This window comes from Felis catus, chromosome A3 (genome assembly GCF_018350175.1).
Source record: "Felis catus isolate Fca126 chromosome A3, F.catus_Fca126_mat1.0, whole genome shotgun sequence".
Lineage (NCBI taxonomy): Eukaryota > Metazoa > Chordata > Mammalia > Carnivora > Felidae > Felis > Felis catus.
The window spans coordinates 106,550,079-106,558,335 of record NC_058370.1 but is presented as its reverse complement, the minus strand read 5'-3'; the positions used below and the strand labels follow the sequence as shown (position 1 = coordinate 106,558,335).

General features: G+C 34.6%; 1 long non-coding RNA gene across 1 annotated transcript in view; it reads left to right on the top strand.

Moving 5' to 3' along the window:
- Positions 1–544: 544 nt before the first annotated feature.
- LOC123384544 overlaps positions 545–8,257 on the top strand; it is a 74,867-nt gene continuing 67,154 nt past the window's right edge. The window contains exon 1 of the long non-coding RNA XR_006595791.1: positions 545–642. This is a non-coding gene — a long non-coding RNA (uncharacterized LOC123384544). The remainder of the gene's footprint in view (positions 643–8,257) is intronic.

The following is an 8,257-nucleotide window of genomic DNA, read 5'->3' as shown; positions in this document are numbered from 1 at the left end:
ATAACAATGAACAAAACAGACTTAAGTTTCTTGCATTCTTGGTATCTTTATTTTAGACAGGGAAAACCATAAACAAATGGAAAAATTCAATGTGTAATATGTCAAGAAAGTAGAGAAAGAAAAGTACACAGAAGTGGAGTACCATTCTAGATAGGGTGGCCAGGGAAGAGCTCTTTGGTGAGATGACATTTGCATCCATGCAGTCAATGAGGGCAGAAACCCTGTCCGTATACTCCAACACCCATGCCTGGCACAGTGGCTGCTCCATACAAGTACTCAACAAATATTTGAAAATTGAGTGAGCGAATTAATTTTTAAAACTATGTTCCCAAGCACATATTGGACCATATCCTTATATGAATCTCCCATCAGAGACAAGTGGAGGAGACAAGCCTACAGAAAGGAAAACGTGATAAACAGCTGTTGCAGCAATGCAGGCAAAGATGATTATGACATACATTGTGGAATGGCAGTAGGGATGGGAAGTAACAATGGTGGAACACGACAGAGCAAATGACAAGAGAAAGGGTGAGAGGAAGGAGAAAGCAATGACACCAACCTTCTTGCTTAAAAACTTACATGGATGATAGTACTGTTCACTTATTTGGGGAACATAGAAAAAGTGCATGAAGGGGAAAGCTGGTGAGTTTGTTTTTAGACATATTAATTTTGAAATAATTTAGAATATCTCAGTAAATATATTCATTTTATCATAGGATCAAAACTACAGATAATGAAATTTACACCTCAAAAATCATCAGCATATAAATGATAATAAAGTTATCACCAATCCAGTGATAGAAGAGGATAATAAAAAGAATTGTAGGAAACACCAACATTTAAGAGTTGACTAGAAAAATAATTGGCTTTCAAGGCCTTAAAAAAGAACTGTCAGAGAAATAATAGGGATTTGGAAGTTTATCATGCCAAGAAATGCAAAAGAAAAATTAATTTCAGGGAGGGAGTGAATAGCATTGTTAAATGTTGTTGGGAGGTCAATTAAAATAAAGACTGAAAGATTGACAGTAGTGACGTGCCAATGTTTTGTGATCTGGTCAACAGAAGTTTCACTGTAGTGCTGAGGTCGGATATTAGATTGGCATAGAAAGAAGTTAGAGTCAGAGGTGAATAAGTGGAGGCAACCACTACAGACAGTTATACATCTCTAGAATTTTCACTGTGATGGAGAGGGAAAAAGAGGGTATCTTTGAAGCCACGGAGGGAGGGGGTAGGAGGAGGGAGAGTAGAAGGAGAGAGTGGAACATTTACATTTGAGATATCAAAAAAGTTGGTAAATGTGACTTCTTTTTTTAATATTTATTTATTTTTGAGAGAGAGAGAGAGCGAGCGAGCACAGTGCACATGGACAAGTGGGGGAGGGACAGAGAGAGAGAGAGGGAGAGAAAAAATCCCAAGCAGACTCCATGCTGTCAGCATAGAGCCTGATGCAGGGCTCGATCTCACAAACCTGTGAGATCATGATCTGAGCTGAATCCAAGAGTCAGATGCTTAACTGACTGAGCCATCCAGGCACCCAGTAAATGTGACTTCTATGATGTTATCTAAACTATCATTAATGTATAAAATCAGTAGAGACTATATCATCTCTTTAGGGATTTCCTTCCTTCTAATCACACAGTAATAATAAAAATACCTCTCTAGACTTTCAGCTTCAGCTCTAGGATATAGTGAGCTAAAAGGAAAGTCCCTACTTCTTTTACAAGGAAAAAGAGCTAATTCATGAATTTTTTTGTCCCAATTAACCATTTTATTTTGAGGTCATTGTAGAGTCACATGTAATTGTAAGACATAAGACTGAGATCCCACATATCATGTACCTAGTTTTGCCAAATTATCACATCTTCCAAATACTGCCCACTATGTGTTTCCTTGCTTCCTCATTTGCCAAAGTTTCTTTCTTTCATTTTTTTTTAATTGTCTCCCTTCTGTTTAGGAAACTTCCTTTAGTCATTTTTTTAGGCTATCTCTGCTGGCACTAAGTTCTCTTAATTTTCCTCTACCTGATAATGTGTTGATTTCTCCTCTATTCCTGAGGATATTTTTGCTGGACAGAGGATTCTTGGTTGCCAGTTGCTTCATTTCAGTACTTGCAAACATTTTATCAGTTCCTTCTGACTTCCATGGTTTCTGATAAGAAATCCTCTGTCCCTTTGATCGTTTTTCCCATGTAAGTAAGGTATCTTTTTTTTCTGTGGCTGCTTTCAAGATGTTTTTAGTCTGTTTTAATCAAAAGTTTAATTATGTTATATTTGCATATGGATCTCTTTGGGTTTATCCTATTTGAGGCTCACTCAATTTCTTTAATATATAGACATATCTCTTGCCAAATTTGGAGGATTTTCAGCCATTATTCCTTCCAGTAGTTTTAAACCTTACCCTCTTTCTCTTCTCTTTCAAGCCTGTGATGACACAATGTTAGATCTTTTGTAAGAGTCTCATAGGACCCTGAAGGTCTACTTACTTGTCTCAATCTATTTTCAAAAGTTGTTCAGATCAGGTTAAAAAAAAAAGGACAATACAAAAGTAAATAGAAAAGGATAAATATGAATCATGAAAATGATCAAATAACCCCAAAGTAAGCAGAGAAAAAAGTAAGCAAAGAACAAGGAACAAATGGAAACTTCCAACAAAATGGCAGATCTGATTCAACCATATAAATATTTACATTAAATCTGAATCTACTAAACAGACCAATTAAAAGAGATCATCAGATTGCAAATAAAAGCAAGATACAACTATATGCTGCTTACAAGAAACAAGCTTTATGTATAAAAAACAGGTAAGTATAAAGTAAAACAATAGATAATAATTTACCAGGTGATTATTAGTGGAGAGAAAGTAGGAACCACTATATTAATAACAGACAAAATAGAACTAAGATTAAGAAATGCTGTTAAGGATAAGAGGAATGTTACATAAGGAAAAAAGATCAATTCTCCAAAAATACATGATTCTAAAATGTATACAGCTAATAACAGAGTTTCAAATACATGCTGCAAAATCTGATAGAACTGAAATGAGAAACAAATTCAAAATTATAGTTAGAATCTGCAACCTATTAATTACTAGAACAAGTAGAAAATAAATAAGAATGTAGAAGACCTGAACAACACTACCAACCAATTAGACCTAATTGATATTTACAGAGCATTTCACCCAATAATAGTAGAACATACCCCTATAGACACCAAAGTCATGAAAGAAATAATGAGGAAATACTACAGTTTTATGCCCAAATACTCCACAACTCAGAACAAACAGAACAATTCCTTGACAGACACAAATTACAAAAACTACCAATGACTCAGAATAGATTGAATGATCCTATGTCTATCAAAGTAATTAAATGCAAAATTTTAAATCTTCCAAATACACACACACACAGACACACACACACACGCACGCATGCATGCGCACTGCCACACTCACACGAAACTCCAACGTGATTTTACTGATAACTTCCATCAAACATTTAAGGAAGAAATATCATTTCTACATAATCCATTCCATAAAATACAAAGGTAGAGAGTATTTTCCAACTCAGTGTATGAGGACATTTTTTCTTAAAATTAAAATCAGAAAAACGTAAGAGAAGAAAATTATAAACTAATATGTTTCACGAATATAGACACAAAAACATCCTCAAAAACATATTGATAAACTGGATCCAGCAATATATAGAAAGGGAACACATCACAATCAAGTGGGATTTATTCCAGGCAGGCAAAATTGGTTCAACATTTAAAATCAATCAATGTAACTCATTACATTGACAGAATAAAGGAGAAAATACACATGATGATCTCAAAAGAAAGAAACCAAAATAAACACCTGACAAAATGCAACATCCATCCACAAAAAAGCAGTCTGAAAACAGGAACAGAAAAAGACGTTCCTTGACCTGGTAAAGGGCAACTGCAAAAAAGCCCAGAGCTAGCATCATTCATGATGCCAAAAGACTGAATGCTTTCCTATTGACTATGAAAACAAAGCAAAGATGCCTCTGTCATCATTTCTAGTCAAGATCATACTTAGCTAGCATAACAAAGCAAGAAAAAGTAATACAAAGAATATTTCTTTCTTCAAAATACCATATATTTCTTCAAAATGAAATAAGGCTGCCTCTATTTGCAGATATCATGGTTGCCAAGCATGTAGATAATTTTAAATAATATAGCTCTAAGCACTGATAAATGAGTTCATTAACAAGCATAAGTAACACTCTAATTCTGTGTTTTGAAAGTATGATTCCCAAATGACCGGGACGAAGAGGGAAGATAGGGTCATGGACAGTGTTAGCATGAAGTAATTTCCAGTGGCCAAAGTTAGAAAAATTTAAGCAATACAATAATGAATAACAGTGTCAAATTGTAATTCAAAGACTAAAATAAATACCTATAATCAGTTCAACTGATATGAATATATAACCGAATGAGTAAGTTAATGTGGAAGTATGAATAATTCTTCCTTACAGAAAACAAGACTAAATCAATAAATACCTCCATAAAATTAAGCTTTTCTCCCTTTCCAGTAGAAAGTAGCTGAACTAGTATCTCCTCTTCAATCCCTATACTTAAAGAATTTTTTAGAGTTTATTTATTTATTTTGAGAGAGAGAAAGCACAAGCAGTGAAGGGGCAGAGAAAGAAACGGAGAGAGACAGAATCCCAAGCAGGCTCTGTGCTGTCAGCAGAAAGCCTGACGTGGGGCTCGAACTCAGGAGCCCCAAGATCATGACCTGAGTCAAAATCAAGACTCGGACATTTAACCGACTGAACCACCCAGGGGCCCTATATTTTCATAATCTTATGAACTGAAGCTTCAAGATGCATTCCAAATTTCTTTTAATTGGTTTTTTTTTTTTTGAGATAGAGAGAGACAGAGTGTGAGTGGGGGAGGGGCAGAGAGAGAGGGAGACACAGAATCTGAAACAGGCTCCAGGCTCTGAGCTGTCTGCACAGGGCCCGATGCGGGGCTCAAACCCACGAACTGTGAGATCATGACCTGAGCGGAGTCGGATGCTTAACCGACTGAGCCACCCAGGCGCCCCTCAAGATGCATTCTAAATATTTTCAGAAGGAAACTTAAAATTGCCTCTCTTCCTTATAACATTTTTATTTCTAAAGTTTGTTCACATACTTACTCCTTCATAAAATCTCTTGAGAAAAATTATTCTTCATTTTGACTGTTGAAATGTGACAATGGAGCATATCAATTTCTCAAATCTTAATTTCTATTTGTTTTTCTACTCTTGTTCCCCTCACTACAATTGCAGCATCTACCCTGGAGTAGAATGATGTGAGAATATTTCAGCAGGTATCATCTAGGTATAGTTGCTCTCTTGAAGCACTTGAGTTTGTATACTTCAACTCGTTTCTGGAAACACGCGACCTTCTCTGTAAGGGACTATTTCTTATACTCCTGCTTCTCAATACTACTATCGGCAAAGTATTAACCCTTTCTTTGGTTCTAGCAGGCTTTTAACTTGTGGTGGTATTTATACATCTGATATAAACACATGACAAACTGGTTCCAAAACCTTTAATACATCATATGGTTTGTCCTTAGTTGAAGAAGAATGATCAAAGGGTTCCACACTCTTTCTGTTTGCAGTGTGTAAGTCCATTCCATTACATGGTGCTATCATTATTTTCTGAACACACAACTCTAGGATAGAAATAAAATATCATATGCTTGCAATGCATAAATCATTCAAAATCTCCATTTGTCCAAGTGTCATGAAATCTCATGACAACTTTCTTAGTCTTCTATAAATATTTCTTCAGTTAAATTCACTATGTTGCTAGCTTTTTGAGACCAAGAAATCTCTTAGCAAGCCAGTCAAAGCAAGATTCAATTCACTGTTACCCACTGAGCTGTCAGATTTAAAGATGAATTCTTATTGTTTTGACATGACCAAATGTGCAACGTACAAGAAACAGAAATAATTAAATTATTAATATCACTAATCTTCAGGTATACAGAATATAATTCTGGAAGAAGTTTTTCAATAAGTTTGCAGATGTAACATTGTACCAAAAATTCATACTGTAAACAGATCTCAAAAATCCTTCATGTTTATTAAAAAAGTTAGTAGCTATAGCAATTATTTCAACATGTTTCATTTAAATTTTAGTCACTGTATATGTAAAACCACAGGTATAGTCTTCTTAAAGCATTCTTATCAAATCTATTATCTTGAAGGATGGTTGATGAGAACAAAATTGTTTTGAATACTTCATTTTTCTTCAATAACTATTTTTCTTCATTCTTTAAATCCTTTATTACTCTTGGATATTTTAATATTTGAAAATATTTTAAAATGTGTATTTTCTATACAACTGACTTCTGAGTATTTCTTATTGTTATTTTCAATTTTGTTTAATTTCAATTTCCAATTGTTTGATGCAAATATATAGAATTACAATTGATTTTTGTATATTGAACTAGTATTGTAACACATTGAAAAAATCATTTATTAGTTCTACTAGCTTTTTTGTATTTAAGGTAATTTTCTACCAAGACAACCATTTTGTCCTTGAATAATAACAATTTCCCTTTGCCCCAGACATCAGACCTTAGGAAACCATATCAAGAAAGGAAGTAAAAAGTAAGAAGGAAAAAAAAATTCCCCAATGACTCAGAAATAGGGAACAATACCTCACTTCTCCAACTTCCCTTTATTTCAACTGGCCAGCCCTATTCCTCTGAGAATATGACCTCACTTAGCTCAATGGTATGTTGTAAATTAAGGCCCGCAGAAAGGATGAACTGAGATCAATTGATATAACACATGTGAAAGCATTTTTAATGCATAACAAAAGTTACCTACTAATATTATTTAGGATTGAGATTCCTTAGGATTATTGTTTACTTAGTGCTTTCATATTTTCATATTTTTGTTAAGTTACAAATTTGGTATATTTTATCTAGAATCTTTACTGATGTTTTACATTATGACCTTCAAAAGGTTACTTATGAAAAGGTGCCACACTAGTTTATTATTTTCATTTCCTTAAAAGAGAGAAAGAGAAATAGAGGAAGATTTTAAGTGAGTTAAAAGTTTAAAGTCATCTTCAATTTCCTTAAGATGGACAGATTTTCAAAAACAAAAATGGGGTTGTGAATGGAGAGAGCCATTCTTGAGAGGTTTTAGTTCTTAAGAATGCCTCCACCTGAACCAATGATCTCCAATGCTGACAACCGAAGGAAACTCTCAAGAGAGAGCAGACCACGTGAGTCCTTTCTCTTGCTCAGACAAGTTTCTCACGACAGGCTTCTGGTAAACAAGGTACAATGTCTCTCACCAAACACAGTTGCATCTTTAATTTAATTTGGCCAGTTCCCAAAGGCAGAGTCAAAATTTCTTTAAAGAAATAAAGACAATGGATGGAAGGAGAAGAGGATAGAAAGAGAGACGAGAGAAGCTGAGTTTTATACTGACTTTTGGATGTAGTTGTATCTCTCCCTTCACTAGTTTTGCCTCCTTTAGAATTTCATTTTTATAAAGACAGGAAGTATCTATGACTATAATAAGCATGGCGTTGTCAGTCTTTGCAAAATAATGATCAGTGAAAGACAGGAAGATTTATTACGACTTTTCAGCAAAATACATTCTTCTAAAAATAACACGGATTTCAGTGTGATAGTATAATACATACAAGTTGCCTTTAGGGAAGTTCATTTTATATAGTGATTAAAGATATACAAAGCTCCCTCTTCCCCCTGGCTTTAATAATGTATACCAACGTTTGGTAACTAACATGGATGTTTTGGTTTTTAGCTATGCTGAAGCAGTTATATTTCATAGTTAATGAATGAATGGGCAATCCCTACAGAGTTGATGGGCCGGGTGCCTCTCCCTTTGCTGATTGAATTAATTTACTGTTCCAGGCCTCCGATGCCCACTCACTACCAACCCCAAGCACTTTCTAAAGCAATTATGCTTCCATTTAAAGCCTCTATTGAAATAAACTTTGATGATAAAAATAATAATTTCCTTCAGTTCACTATCCTGAATTGTTTTAATGTTTAGCAAACAACTCTCCAGAGCCACTTTCGCTCTCTAATTTGTTCTGTTTCATTCTTATTGGAAAGCACAGGACAGAGGCATTTTGAGAGTTTGTTCTGAAGCTTCTAAGTAAGATCTTCTTTTGATGGGATTGATTTGGAAACCACTCCAACTCACTAGGGAGGCCTTTATTGCATTCACTTGGAACTGTTTCTAAAATGACCTT